A 16,924-nucleotide genomic window follows, 5' to 3' on the forward strand; every position below is an offset into this window, starting at 1 on the left:
CTGTGTTTATGCACAGAAATGCTTTCCTCACAAATGTTGATGAATGGCTGACCATTTGGAAGTACAGATGGCCCTTCTGAGATATTCACCCCCAAATTCTATAAATGATGCTTAAAGGGGTGCATGTACATTGCTGCACGTAGCCAATATACACACACAACTTAACCGAATAATAGGCCTAATCGGCACCAATAATTGACAATTAACACCTCATAACTTATGTTAATTGGCATTAATTGGAGGCCACATGTAACTTGGTAGGCGCAATTCTATAAAAATTATGCATCAGTTCAAGTGCATGATGGTGAAAAGGGGGCACAGTTAGGGTTGTACCATGGGCATGGCTTTTAGTTATGCATAAGTTTATAGAATAAAACAATCAATCTAATCTAATCTAATGCTTGGCTTTATATACCGAGACATCAGTCCAAGAAAGCTCGACTCGGTTTACAATAATTAACTTAACAAATAAAAAAAATAAAAAAATAAGACTAAGTTTCGGAAGATTAACTTTCAAAGTGTTTAGCAAATAAAATAGTTTTTAAAGATTTACGAAAAAGTTGGAGTGAACCGAAACTCCTTAAAAGGAGTAGAAGAACATTCCAAAGTTGAGAGAACTTAAAAATCAGAGATTGAGTAAAACTCTTGACTCCTTTTATCCCTTTCTTGGAAGGAAGAGATAATTTAAATTGTTGATTATCTCTTGCAAAGGAAAATCTGTAAACGTTGCAAGATAAAGGAAGAAGAGGAGTAAAGATACCATATAGGAGCTTAAAAACAACACAAGCACATTTGAATTTAACTCTAAAATAAACCGGGAGCCAATGGAGACTCTGGAGCAACGGAGTCACGTGGTCAAATTTACGTTTCCCAAAAATCAATTTCGCAGCAGTGTTTTGAATCAATTGCAATCTATGAAGACAAGTTCTTGTGATACTAAGGAGAAAAATATAAACAACAACTTTCCAAAACCTCCAGTAAAATACTTAAGCTGAGAACTTATGCACTCAAATGTCTAACCCCTAATATCATCAGACATATATAGATTGAATTCCTCACAAACATCAATCATGGGGAAAATGCCTCAGAAGCTGCAGGACAAACTTCGCTCTGGTTGCTCACTCTCTCGCCTCCATACTTCTATCATAGGCAAAACAGCCCCAGTGTATGACTTAACAGGTAATTCAAATCAAACAAAAGCAAGCAGCACTTATCTTTTCCTTAATGGAGTAAAACTTTTCAGTTTAGTGCTAGCTCGTCATATGCCTTCTCACTTAAATTGTTGCTGACGGTGGCCAACGTTTCATAATCAAAGGATCATTTCTTCAGGGCTCTAAATGAGAGAAGACGCAAAAATTCAGAAAAACAACTCAACAGCATATGTCTACAGTGTATTGCAGTAATGTTACAATACCTTAAGTGTAAAAGACGCTTAGGTCCCAGTTTCACTAACCTGCCCGATTGGGCCCGATCTGGGCAGGTCCGACGAATTCAATAAAGACAAATATGCAGATGGGGGTGATTGGAGGAACGCCCCCATCTGCCTGCACAGATTGTTGTTGTGCGATCCGCGCACATGCGCAGACTATCTGTAGATGGTCTGAGCATGCCCGTCCGAGCTGGGGCTGTTTTTTTTTTTAACTTTAACTTTTTTATTGTTTTTAGCCCTGCGAGCCTGTGGTTTTAACCTGTTTAAACCCACGGGCTCGCAGGCCAGGGAAGGGCAGGAGAGATTGGGGGAGATCGGGGCAGAACAGGGCGGCATTCAGGGGGAAGATCGATTCAGAGCAGGGTGGCATTCGGAGGGAAGATCAAGCAGGGTGGCATTCAGGGGGAAGATCGAGCAGGTTGGCATTCGGGGAGAAGATCAGGGCAGAGCAGGGCGGCATGCGGGGTGAGCAGGTAGGACAGATTGCAGGGCAGAGAGCAGGGCTTCCAGTTGGAAAGACGTTTTCGACTGGTCCCCAGCAGTCACTTCTTCAGTTGATTGGCCAGCCCAGTCGGATCGGATTGATTGTGTTGTGAATCGCGTCCCTGCCTACTTTGCATGCATTTCTCCTCATTTGCATGCATGGATTCAAAGCAGATCGCAGGAGAGGTAAATGAATCAGGCCGGAGGGAAATTTGCTTGTAAAGGGGTCGCAAACCAATCGGTACATGATCGGTTTGCATTGTGAATCTAGCCCTTAGAGTCTATGGGGTAGAGCTGAAAATGGTGCCCCAGTGTTTTTTTAAAACATTAAAAGCTGAACCAGTCACATCATTGCCTTCATGTGACTGGCTCATGCAGATCTTATTACTTATTAAAGGACCAGTGCAGCAAGAGCAGAGAAACCTCCCTTACGTTGACCATAAGGTTAAATTTCAAGCACTTGGAAAAATGCAGAATGAAAGATGGAAAATTGGTCAATGAAAGTTGATCAGTAAAAATATATCCAGTCTATTGATGCATTCAACCCCAATGGGTGTACCAAATTTAAGCTTTAAGATCCAACGTTGTTCCCGCCGCAGAAGCCTCAGCTTTCTATTCCTATCATGTATATTTACATCAATATGGTCAATGATGAAACATTTTAAATCTTCAAAGTTATGATTGAACAGGAAACATGTTGCAATATTGTATAATATAAACCCCCATGTGTCCTGTCTGTCCAAATTAGATTAATAGCACTTCTGAGAAGGGACTGTCTATTATTACATGTTAAATGTAAAGTGCTGCCCCTGCCTTTCAGCACTATAGTAATGATAAGTAGTAGAAGTATATGTGTAAATGGCACATGCAGACCATGATCACTGCATACACAAGACCTTCCCCCTCTTTTACAAAGGTGCGCTAAACTTTTTAGCATGCTAAATATTAGCATTCACTATACACTAACGCATGCATGTTATCCTATGGACGCATTAGCGGTTAGCACACGTATTGATTTAGCATGCGCTAATTCCGCACTAAAACGCGTTAACGCACCTTTGTAAAAGAGGGGGCTAGTGCATACAAGACAAAATAATACAATGGTACCTCGGTTTACGAGTGCACCGGTTTGCGAGTGTTTTGCAAAACGAGCAAAACATTTGCAAAATCGGCGCCTCGGAAACCAAGCATGGCTCGATTTATGAACACCCCCACATGATCCGGCACCCCCCCGACGCGATCCGGCACTCCCCTCCCCAACGCGATTGGGCACCCCCCTGACTTGATTGGGCACCCCCCCCCCCCCGCCGCTTCTTACCGTCACCTGGGCACCGTCACCGGCATGCGAGTTCACGTTCAGAACGTGAACTCCTTGAGCATGCGCAGATGCTCAAGGCCCAGCAGAAGAGGAGGCCGATCTTTGGGCACAGGCTCCAAGCACAGGACATATCGGTGCCAGTGCCCTGGTGACAGTATGAAGCGGCGGGGGGATGCCCAATGGCGGCGGGGGGGTGCCGGATCACGGCGGGGGGTGCCCAATGGCGGCGGGGAGGGGGGTTGCCCAATCACGGGGGGGGGATGCTGGATCGGGGGGGGAGGGAGGGTGCCAGATCGCAGGGGGGCCTTCGGGGGGAGCAATGCCAGTTCTCGTGGGGGGTGGGGGAACCTATCAAAGCGAGTTTCCATTATTTCCTATGGGGAAACTCGCTTTGATAAACGAGCATTTTGGATTACGAGCATGCTCCTGGAACGGATTATGCTCGTAATCCAAGGTACCACTGTACTGCAAAAAACTTTCATTAGACATTGCAAAGCAGCACAGAGAAACCAAACTGTTTACGCCCATATCTGCCTGATCTTGTTACTTTTACTTGTGTTGTTTCAGTTTTGTTACCCCATATAAAATGGCATAAGTAATTATGATTATATTTACCTAAAGAAATATTAAATCAGATTTAATGTATGTGACATTTTCTAATTATTTTTAAACATGATACTAAAGAAGAATAACTGTCATTGAACAATGTATTTAAATGATGCATTTAAAATCCCAATGATATTTCCATCATAAAAGATAAGGTACACTTGGCTCATGAAGGTTAATTGTTTAAACTAGGTGCCTCTATTTATATGCCCCTTTGCCCTGATTCTATAAAGCAATAGGCTTAATCATTGCCTATATTGGCAAGCAACACCTTACAATCAGCCAGCCAAAAGCACCTACACTCAAAGTAGGCGTGGTTAGGGTGTGTTTTCGAGTTATGCATCTCTTTGTGAATCTGGTGCTGTTGGGGGTCAGATATCAGCACCTAACTTTAGACATAGAAAAACCCTGGCATAAAATGGGGATGCCTAAATGTTAGGATCTTATTTCTTTTATTCTGGACTGTTTCAGATTTTATTTTTCTGATATCTGTTTGATATTTTTGCTATATTGCTGAAATTTCATATATTGGATATATTGAAGTGATTGTTAAAACTGAATTGGTAGAAAAATAAAATAAAAAAAGAAAGAAAGAAATGATTTGTAGTAGCAATAGTACATGCAGTTCTGTATGTGGCATGTAACGTACCCATGAGCATGAGCATGAGCAGGTTACAGGTGTTTCTCCCACTTATGTGCTCAATTTATAGACTGTTATAATTTGCACATGCTTCTTGCTATTCTTAATTTCGCTAAGGCACTTATATCTTCACTGTTACACTTGTTGAGAAACTCACTATAACATCAAACATTTGAGAGCTGTTACCAACTCAAAAACAGTATCTCTTATGCATAAGAGATATTGTTTTTGAGTTGGTAACAGTTCTCAAATGTTTGATGTTTTTGCTATTCTTAGGCATTTAAGCCTGATGCATTTAGGCAGGCCACTATGGGTTTACACTAGTATTCTATAAGAATCTGGGTGCCCAGATGCCGTAATAGAATGTGTGCTCCCTGCATGGCATTGGGACACCTACATCTAATCACCCCTTATAGAATTAGCCCCATACATGTGGTGGCAGATAACATGGGATCACAAACAATCCAGTCTCTCCTTCAAAATGAGATCCATTCTCTCTAAGTCCCACAATTGATCCCCTAATCCCCACATCCAATCCCCCAGCTCTTTCCCAATATAATGTCCCTCCTACACTTCCTCAAGACAACCCTCCCCCTCCCCACCCTCTGACCACTCTGGGGCTTACCTGGGGGGCATTCCTGGTGGGCTAGTCGTACAGAGCAAGGTTATTCCCCCTCTGTTCCATCCCATTGGGTTCCAATAAGAAAATGGTACTGCTGACCCCTTGTGGTAACAGAAGTCTGTTTTCTTTTGTGTCAAAACATTTTACAACATACATATGCATGCAACACAATTTTGCCTCTGCTCTGTCCAATTTGTATGCCCGTATCCTTACGACTTACATAAGACTTACATACTTACGTAAAGAATCAAGGCCACCCAAGAAGGGGCCACCTAATAAGGACTTTGTACTAAAAGGCTCACAGAACCACTCCAGAACATCTTCCCTTTGGAAAAAGACAAGATACTGAGGCTTCCCTGTATGAAATGCATGATTACTAAACAAGAGAATATTTGAAATTTATTCCGAAGAGGACTGTGAGCTGATGTTTTCATAAAGTAAAAGCGTTATGTAACTCAGTGTTTTTCAACCTTTTTACACCTATGGACCAGCAGAAATAAAATAATTATTCTGTGGACCGGCAACGGTCCGTGGACTGGCGGTTGAAGAACACTGGGCTAAGTCGTGGGTCAGACCCCACCCATCTCTACCCAATCTCCACCCCAGACCCCGCCCCCATAATAGTACTAATTTCACCTTGCACGTCCCATGCCTCATCTGGAAGCCTTCCCTCTGACGTTGCAACGTCAGAGAGAAGGCTTCCGGTTCAGGCGTAGGATGCCCGTAGGAGCCACTGCCCGTGGCTTTGTGCACTGAATCAGTTAGGAAGAGGGAGCTGGCTCGAAGATAACGCCGCATCGATCGCACCGTGGACCAGCATTCGAAGAACATTGTTTTGGGCCTGATGCACATGCTGGCCCTGTGGACCGGAAGGAAATTTCTGTGGACCGGCACTGGTGGTTGAAGAACACTGATGTAGCTGACCTCATTAAGCCCTCTACAGAAGTCTAATTGCTGTTATTTTGAATTGCTTAAATGTTTTCTTAAAAGACTCCTCCTGAGCCCGCAGGAAGTGAGCTGCAGCAATCAACCCAGCCGAAAATGAGATACTGACTGCTAACTGCTGAGCTTGATAGGAGTTCTGGCCACCAGAGCAGGGGTCCTTCAGTTGGTGGGGCCTGGGAATCCCCACTAGATAAGGTATTTATGTTTTGAGTTGGGGGAGCAAAGAGTGGTATAAGGGGGCAAAGAAAGAAAATCTTGTGTCTACTCATTTTGTTCTCAGACCTACCCAAAATTGGTGGTTTGACAAAGCTACTGCCTCTGTGGTATCAAAACCATTTAATTCAGTTCCTTATTTGTCTTTTTCTGGAAATTCACTCTTTTGCAAACACCCACTTAACTTACTTGGTGCATATTTACAAGGGGGCAAACACAGCAGAGGATCATGAGCAGGGCAAAGGCAGGGCTCCCGCTTATATCCATAACATACAGAATACTGTACGTTACACACATCCCTGCCATATTTATGTGCCTAACCTTGGTGCCAGCTCTATCACATCTCTGCTCTCCCACCTGTCTTCCAGTATATACATACTGAGATCATTAAGTCTGTCCTCATACATTTTACGATGAATACCATTGACCATTTTAGTTGCCACTCTCTGGATCAACTCCATCCTGTTTATATCTTTTTAACGGTGGGGTTCAGGTTCCCTTACCAAATTTTAATTTAGCATTGTATTTAAGTGCATTATAGGGTTATGTTACAATTCTTTAAGGGAACCTAGGCACCGAGGTCCGACTCTAGAATAAGCTCCTATCACTGAACCTCGGGGAGCCTAACTGGAGGTGTGCAATTACAAAATTACCCCATAGGTTATAAAATCAATACTTGCACGTTCAAAACCCTGTTTATTTCTAAAATTGCTATTTACACAATTATGCTCATGCCTATTAATTATATGGAAAATTATGCATGCTCTTAATTGCCATTTTCCTTAGGGTTTAGTAGATACCCCTATTTTGGACAGAGTCAGATAAAGCAATATGGCAACTTTAAGCACAAGCGAGACTGAGCAGGATAATTTTTTTTTTTCAAAGAATCATAAAATAAAAAAATGAGAACAGATAGATAGCAAAATAAAAAGCACAGGAGACTTATGCCCTAGGCTGTTGAAGACATCCTTGCCCCTTTGCTGCCTTCTGTGACACTGCTGTTGTACAGTGGTGGATTAACGAGCTGTCAGTAACTAAACTTCAGTAAAACGAACAAGACTTGGGGTGGGTGTGGGTGTCAAAATGGCCAGTTACCAATTTCCCTTTATTTTTAATGAGTTGCTCACTGCTAATGCAGACATTGCCCTGAGAAAATCCAGGAATGAAACATGGCTTTGTCAGAGAAGAACAGAAATCAGACTCAAGGCCATGAAAATCTAGGTCATTCACTCTGGGTACTCTGATCCTCCTTCAGCTCTGTAGTCTGTTATCTTTGGCTAGAAAGACTACAGGGTAAGGGCATGGGAAAGCTATGGGGGAAAATACTGATGAGAGGAAATTATAGGTTGTTGTTTTTTTTTTTTTTTTAATTTCTAGCTGGTGTTACATTTTAGAAGCCCATAGCAATTTATTATGAATAAAGAGTACATATTAACAGTATTCGAATAAAAATGTTAATATGGCTTGGTGTAGCACAAAGCCTTGTGGAAAAATTGTCAGTGCTGGTATTTACAACCAGGGGACAAGGTAATAGACTGTAATAGACTGGTACATAGCATGATATAGAATATTAGCCACCGGAACCCATCATTCTTAAACAGTCCCTGACTAGAGTAAAGAAAAAAAGAGATGAGTATGATTACATGTGAATGAGGACCACACATGCAATGAAGAGAAAGAGGGGTCATCAATGTGAGGATGTAAGCTATAGAAGCAGGCCAAGACTTATCAAAAGAGCCAACCAAGGTTGATCTGAGTGAAGACTACAATAGTTCATGTGTAATTTGGCATGTAACATTATCAGCGGGGATGATGGTACACAAAGAGTGATGTGAAGAGTGTTTCAAAGAGTGTAGTGTAGTGGTTAGAGCTACAGTCTCAACACTCTGAAGTTATGGGTTCAGACCCCCATGCTGCTCCCTGTGACCCTGGGCAAATCACTTAATTCTCCAATGCCCCAGGTACATTAGATTGATTGTGGGCCCACCAGGACAGATAGGGAAGATGCCTAAAGTACCACCTGTATGTATACAGCTTTGAGTGTGATTGTAAAATTACAAAAAGGTGGTATACAAATCCCAATCTCTTCCCCTCCCTGTAGCCCAGCCCCTCCACATATAATTTTTAGGGGTCAGCTGGTCCTGGCTTTAGCCTACCCCTGCCCTTCTTCTTCCCCTTCATCTCCCCTAATTCAACCCAGGGGCGGATTAATCAATATCCCCAATAGGCACGTGCCTAGGGCCTGAAACTGTGAGGGGGGCCCGCTGAAGGAGGACGACTCACCTTCCCATTTTTTAAAACAGCAATGGCTCCCTCCCGGCATCAACGGCAATGGGCCACCCCAACGGCAACAGCAACGGCCCACCCACAGCAACGGCAATGCCCCCCCCGCAGCAACGGCAATGGACAGGCCCCGCAGCAACAGCAACGCGGCCGGATCTGTTACAGGAAGGCCCGCGATTACTGCTTTTGCCGGTCCATCACCCTCCGACGTACATACTTGCTCCAGAAGTGATGTCGGAGGGTGATGGACCGGTAGAAGCAGTCATCGCGGGACATTCCTGTAACAGATTCGGCCATGTTGCTGTTGCTGCGGGGGGGGGGGGGGGCGTTGCCATTGCTGCAGAGGGGGCCATTGCCATTGTTGTAGGGGCGGCTCGTTGCTGCGGGGGAGGGGGGCCCATTGCCGTTGCTGCGGGGGGTCCTGTTGCCATTGCTGTGAGGGGGGGCCCATTGCCATTGCTGCGGAGGGGGGGCATTGCCGTGGTGGGGTAACCCGTTGCTGTCAGTTCTAATGCTACTGTCGAGCAAAGGAGCTCAGCGGGCAGAGCCGGCCGCTGCAATGTTTGAAGGTGGAGAAAGAAAGGAGCATGGAAGGGTGGTGGAGAGAGAGAAAGGGAGCAGGGTGGTATGAAAGGGTTGTGAGAAGGTTGGTATGAAAGGGTGGTGGAAGGAGAGAAGGGGGCTGATGGAATTGGAGTGCAGGGGAAGGGGAGAGATATAAGGGGAAGGATACTGGATGGAATTGGGTTGAAGTGAAAGAAAGGGGCCAGATGCTGATGGAATTGGGATGCAAAGAAAGGGGGGAGAGACATAAGGTGGACTGATCCTGGATGAAATTGGTTTGGAGAAAGGGGACAGATGCTGATGGAAGTAGGAGGAAGGGAGAGGAGAGAGTGAAATGCCCAATCATGGGGGTGTGGGAGAGGGAAGGAGAGGAGAGGAGAGACATGCCATACCATTGGAGGAGGGAAGAGAAGATGATGGGGGGGAGAAGAGATGGAAGGGAGAGGCAGACAATTTCTGGAAGAGGCACAGAAGGACAGAAAATGAAAGGAAGAGAGTGACAAGAAGATGAGGAGAGCAGAAACCAGAGAAGACAAAGGTAGAAAAAAAAAATTTTATTTATTTATTTTTTTGCTTTAGGGGAAATGCATCGCTGTTTCTGTGGTGTTACATTGTATGCAGAGTCCAGCTTCATGATGGTTTTATTTAACCTTTGTCTAAGTATTTCTATTTTATCCCCCCTTTTATAAAACTGTAGAGCATTTTTTAGTGCTGGCCGTGGCTAAAAACCATGCTACAGTTTTGTAAAAGGGGGAGAGGTTAGTTTGTGATTACTTATTCCATACTAGGCGAAAATGTTTTATGTGTTCTGTTTGTATGAAAGACATGGTTTTTAGTTAGCGTTGACTAGCCTTGTTTGGCAAAATGCATCAGGCATGGTTCTTGAGAGCACCTTGAATTAACCTGATTTAAATCTCCTTATTTTCTGCCAATCTTCTTTTGTTTCATGGTGGATTCTTTGGTGGACTGCTTGCCTTGTTGTTTCGTTGCAAGTTAACATACATGGAGTAGAACGTACTAGAGGAGTTACAGATTTGGTTGTTTATACATATGGGTTACAGTTGGTTGATGTAGAGTAAGGCAGTTGAGAGACATTGTAAACTTGGTTATTAATATAAGAACATAAGAACATAAGCCGTGCCTCTGCTGGGTCAAACCTGAGCTCCATCATGCCCAGCAGTCCGCTCACATAGCGCCCATCAGGTTCAGGACCTGTATACTAGCCCTCTATCTATACCCTTCTTTCCCCTTTTCCTTCAGAAAATTGTCCAATCCCTTCTTGAACTCCAATACCATACCCTGTCCTATCACTCCCTCTGGAAGCGCATTCCAGGTTTCCACCACCCGTTGGGTGAAGAAGAACTTCCTAGCTTTGGTTCTGAATCTGTCCCCTTTTAATTTTTTGGAATGCCCTCTCATTCTTGTAGTTGTCGAAAGTTTGAAGAATCTGTCCCTCTCCACTTTCTCTATGCACTTCGTGATCTTATAAGTGTCTATCATATCCCCTCTAAGTCTCTGCTTCTCCAGCGAAAAAAGCCCCAGTCTCTCTAATCTTTCAGCGTATGAAAGGTTTTCCATACCTTTTATCAAACGTGTTGCTCTCTTCTGAACCCTCTCGAGTATCGCTATATCCTTCTTTAGGTACGATGACCAATATTGGATGCAGTACTCCAGATGCAGGCGCACCATCGCCCGATACAACGGCAGGATAACTTCTTTCATTCTGCTTGCAATACCCTTCTTGATTATTCCTAGCATTCTATTTGCTTTCTTAGCAGCGGCTGCGCATTGTGCCGACGGCTTCATTGTTATGTTCACTATTACCCCCAAGTCCCTTTCTTAGGAACTCTCACTCAATAACAGCCCTCCCATCATGTAGCTGTACCTCGGGTTTCTGTTTCCTACGTGTAAGACTTTACATTTCTGTACATTGAACTTCATCTGCCATCTCGTCGCCCACTCCCCTAGTTTGTTTAGGTCCCTTTGTAAATCTTTGCAGTCCTCTTTAGTCTTAGCCCCATTAAATAGCTTGGTGTAATCTGCAAATTATATTACTTCGCTCTTCGTCCCCGTTTCTAGATCATTTATAAATACATTGAATAGCAGCGGTCCAAGCACCGACCCCTGTGGAATACCACTCGTGACCTTCCTCCAGTCTGAGTAGTGGCCCTTCACTCCTACCCTCTGCTTTCTGCCCACCAACCAATTCCTGATCCATCTGTGCACGTCTCCTTCCACCCCATGGTTCTTTAGTTTCCGAAGTAGGCGTTCATGGGGTACTTTATCAAAGGCTTTTTGGAAGTCTAAGTATACAATGTCTATGGAGTCCCCTTTGTCCATCCATTTGTTAATTCCTTCGAAGAAGTGCAATAAGTTTGTCAGGCACGATCTTTTCTTGCAGAAGCCATGTTGGCTTGTTTTGATAAGTTTATGCCTCTCTAGATGCTCCTCGATGCTATCTTTTATCAGCGCTTTCGCCATTTTTCCCAGAACCGAGATCAGACTTACCGGTCTGTAGTTCCCCAGGTCACCTCTCGATCCCTTTTTAAAGATGGGCGTAACATTGGCTATCTTCCAATCCTCCGGGATCACGCCTGTTTTCAGACTTATATTTCAGATAGTATTACTGCTTTACAAATATTTGAACACTTTTATATATGCATGGAAAGGGTTCAGATTAAAGTCCTGGGTAAGTAGGTAGGAAGGGAAGGAAGGGGGATTTGTTCAGAGATGTTTGGGGGTTGCATAGAAGAAAAACTGTGCACTGGTATGCTAATCTTTGTTTGTTTTGAATTTTTTAAAAAGAAAAAATACAAGTAGAAATAAAGAAGTAAATAAGAAAAGAGATAAATGGGGGCTGGACATGGGCGGAGTAGGGTGGAGCATGGGCAGGGTGAGGCAGGGCAGGGCCAGGGGGGCCCAGTGTACTTGGGTACCTAGGGGCTCTCGAAGAATGAATCCTGCCCTGATTCAACCCAGTGAGTTTACAGGGTTGAAGGGGCAAAAACAATCCTCAGTCACTCTTGCCCAATGGCTACCTTTGTTGATTTGATATACCACTTTTGAGAATTAGTTTTAAAGGGTTTACAACTAAATTAAAAATTAGTCTCTTTTTTGCCACAGTGAGGTTTGTTTGTTTGTTTTTTAATCTGCCTCTGTTACCCCAGTCTTTCTGTTTTCTGCACCTCATCTTTTGTGACCCTGCTGATAGTATTTTGGCACTACCACTAGGGGTCAGATTGTAGTTCTATAATGCTACCAGCAGGATTCAGGTGGAGCAAAAGAGATGATACAGAAGACAGATACACCAGGGTAACTGAGGTAGAAGCAATAAACTCACTGTGGCAGAAGAGAGAAATCAAATTTTAATTTCTCTATCTTGTCAGAATAGCTCATGCACTCTCTCAAGGGGTGCATGTAACTAAATGATGTTTGCCAAAGGCATGTGGTAGAGCAAGAAAGTTCCCCTATTTGATAAGCTTTGTGTGTATGATGCAGACTAAGGGTATTTGCAATTGCCCCAGGGTACAGTTTAGTGACCTGGTTTCATGGCTCAATTTAATTATTCAGTGGTAGAATGCTGTGATTATCAATGAAATATTTATAAATAACACCTTGGTGCAGCATGGTACATGTCCTCTCCTGGGTTTAGTTTTGATCAATCCATACATAACATGACCTAAAAATAAAAATTAGACTTTGAGCTCCTACAGAATTTCACTTAAAAAAAAAATTCATGTAGATACAGTAATTTGATCTCAAGCATCATTTCTTCACTCCTCGAGCAATACGGTATGCAGATTCAGTCCCTCGCTGTAAAGTAATGCGACATCACCAAATTCAGATCTGATTATTGCCAGCATTTGATTTAAATTCCTGCATAGCTAAGTACAGTCAGGCAGCTGCAGTGGAACATGTTCAGTCTGGATCTATCCTTTTCATTAAAAGCATATTATTTCTTAAGGGAAATGTGTTTTTTTTCTTTAGGGATTCCACTACAATTTAATTACAGCCAACTGTCCTGTTCTTAGTTTATGAGATTCATCTTAGGAATGGAACCTCAGTATGATTTATCTCAGCGTATCCCCTGCCATCGGCACATATAAGTGTAGCTTTTCTCATCTCAGTAAAAATATAATAATAATAAACCTGATAAAAAAAAAAAGAAAATCATGGGGCAAACTGGAAAAAGGCCAGTATTCAGTGGCTTCTACAAGCCAACAGAAATATCTTTGTAAAAAGATCGCTACTAAAACTGATCAAAAACAAGTTTTATTTGGAAAAGCAAAAGGTAAAGTGCCGCCTTTAATCCTACGCATTGATTCAGTCTGTGTTTTCTAACTTTCTATAGCTGATCTCTTAGAAGATGTGGAGGGGCATTTTCGATATGATGTCCAAATCCAAGTCTGGATGTTTTGCAGAATAATAATAATAATTTATTTTCTTGTATACCGCCCAACCAATAGTTCTGGGCAGTTCACAACAGGAGAATATTGAGACATTTTCAGCACATGGTACAGTTTCATAGAACACACTATCTACGTATAATCTAAAATTATATAATAAAAGTAATACAATTGTTAAAAACATTCAAGTACTATATTAAAAATTATAAAAAAAAATTAAAACATACTATGACAATAAGAATAGAAACAGAACATACACAAAAATCTCATAGCAAACATGACCATTTTCGAAAGAGAAAAACATTGTTTTGTTTCAAAAATGGCCATTTCTCAGATGTTCTTCTCCTCAGCGAGTCTATCTTTCTGAACTATTAAAAAAAAGAAAACATTAAAAAAAAGCACATAAAACAAGCCATTGGGATGTAGGAGGGACCAGTATTTTCAGTAGACTGGACACATAGACATCCCAGCAGAGCACATAAGTTTTTCACCCCCTAAACTGTACCTTTCCTTTCGGTTTTTGCAGCCTAAATGCATGGTCTTGCATAGCAAAGGGTCAGAGAGCATTAAATGCATGACCTTGTGTAGCAAGGGGTCAGAAAGCATTACAATTTAGCTGCCAAATTTCAGACTATTCTTCAAGATTCACTAGGTCTTTCCTCATGTTATTTATCCAGGGTGTCTACTCTATTGCAGATTTTGGTATCATCTGCAAAGAGGCAAATCTTACCTGACAGCCCTTCAGCAATATCACTTATAAAAATGTTGTAAAAAGAACAGAACTTTGAGGTACACTACTGGTAACATCCCTTTCCTCAGAGCGATCTCCATTGACTACTACCCTCTGTCATCTTCCACTTAACCAGTTCCTGAACCAGCCCATCACTTTGGGGCCTCTCCTGAGGGTACTCAGTTTATTTATTAGACATCTGTGTGGAACACATATGCTTCGATAAAATCTAAATACTCCACATCTAGCGCACTCCCTCTATCCGATTCTCTGGACATCCAGTCAAATAAATTGATCAGATTTGTTTAACAAGACCTACCTTTAGTGAATCTATGTTGCCTCTGGTCCTGTAATCCACCAGATTCCAGAAACTTCACCATTCTCTGTTTTAAAAGTGTTTCCATTAATTTGTTTACTACAGAAGTCAGACTTACTGGCCTGTAATTCCCTACTTCTTCCTTACTTCCACTTTTGTGTAGAGGGACCACAACTGCCCTTTTTTAGTCATCCAGTACCATTCCCGACTCTAGAGAAGCATTGAAAAGGTCAGTCAGCGGAACCACCAGAACTTCCCTAAGTTCCTTCAGCACTCTCAGATGTACACCAACCTGCCCTATTGCTTTCTCTGCATTTAATTTAGCTAGCTCCTCACAAACACAGTGGGATATGGGTGGATTTTGGAAGGCTCACACATTCCACCTGAAGTTTTTAGTCGTTAGAGTGGGGTATGGGCCTAAGTCCCCATCTCTGTGGTTCACTACAACACACACTAGGTTATTCCAGGAACTGGTTTGCTGCTTAATAGGACAGGCTATAACATCTGAACTTATCATACAGGCAGGTTTAATTCACAAATTTGGCAGGTTGGACAGAGTCAGTGACCACTTGGGGAGTATGCGGGAATCATGCCTTCATACCTCCACTGGTCATCTGGTCAATTTGGGCACCTTTATGGCACTATTCATTGTTAGCCCAAAAGACAAAAACTATTACACACCAATCATTTCAAAAAATGCAACTAGCAACTCTAAATCACTCTCTCAGAAATTTCTTATAGGCCTCAGAATTGGAGCCTACGCACAGTTGTGAAATCACTAACTGAACCCATCAGCGTAGTGTTATTGCTCCTGCTCCAATCATTGGCCAAAAAACCTGGTGATATCGTTACTATTTTTATCTCTAATTATTTTTTAATTCATTTTAGGTTTTTTCTCCATATTTTCAAATTTCTGGATCAAAAGACTTATTCTCAGCGATAGTCCTTCACCATATATCTTCAACAGTGTCCACAATTAATTTCAACAATTTGCTAGCGTGCACTTATCCAAGTTGAAGAAAGTGACAAAAAACTACTTATTCCGCAATGCTTGTTTTCTAAAAATGCAGACGCGGCCAGCGTTTCGCGAAGGTTATTCTTGTTCGCTGCTTCAGGGCCAGTACTCCGGCATCAACTCTACAATTAAGACAATTCATTAGCTCTCTATAAAAAAATCTAGCGTATATATTCAATAAAACAGTACTTACAATGCTATATCGTGCTGTTAACAGTTTCCAAACCTCGTCAAGATGGCAACAGCGTTTCTTTATACTCTTACACTGACGTGTTGACGTAACTCCTCCCCACCATCCTCATTAGTGCATGACTCAAGGGACTGCCAATCCAACTCAGAACCTATCTATTACACATCATTAGCTCATACTTCCGGTAACCCTGCCTTCATATTAACCAGTTGAAACTAATAGAAATGTTACCATTCCATATTTTTATTTAAACCCTTCGGGTTCAGCGTATCTAGTCGATTAATCCAACGTTCTTCATGTTGGGCTAGATAACGTCTAAAATCACCTCCTCTATTTTTTCTTTCCATCACTTCTATAACAATCACTCTCAATGACATAAATTCATGGTTATTCTCAACACAGTGCTTCACTAAAGAAGCCCCCATGATCTTATTTTTAATATTACTTTTGTGTTCTGTTAAACGAATGTTAAATCTTCTACATATAACAAATCACAAGGACATTTTAATACATAGATTACCCCATGTGTCTTACAATCAGAGGTATGGTTTAAACTATATTCCTTCTTATCCCTCGGATTGCAAAACTTATCAGTACAAATCATGAGCTCACACATTTGGCAAGCCCCACATTTACTATGACCCTGATTTAGTATCCTTTTGTTATAGCTGATCTTAGGCAGACTATTTGGGCATAAAATTTCCTTAAGATTACGCTTTCTTCGATAAGCTATTCTTAAATGATGGTCTTTAAAGACCCCTGATATCTTCAGGATCTCCCATTGTTTTCTAAAGGAACAAACTATTTGATAGCTATCACTCGAATATGTCACTACACATGTAATACATTGCTCTCCTGCCCGTTCTTGGGGATAAATAAGGCTTCACGATGACTAAAATATGCTCTTTTATATGCTGACGAAACTATTTTAGGGGGATATCCTCGTTGTAAAAATTTTGTTTTCAATTCACCAGCCTGTCTCTTAAAGTCTATTCTAGACGAACAAATCCTTCTAATTCTTAGAAATTGAGAGTAAGGCAAACTCTTTTTCAGTGAGAGGGGGTGAGCACTAGAAAAATGAAGAGCAAAGTTACAGTCAGTCGGTTTAGTGTATACCTCTGTGCAAAATTCTCCATCTTTTATCTCAACATTCACATCCAAAAA

Source organism: Geotrypetes seraphini, chromosome 4 (assembly GCF_902459505.1).
Source record: "Geotrypetes seraphini chromosome 4, aGeoSer1.1, whole genome shotgun sequence".
NCBI lineage: Eukaryota > Metazoa > Chordata > Amphibia > Gymnophiona > Dermophiidae > Geotrypetes > Geotrypetes seraphini.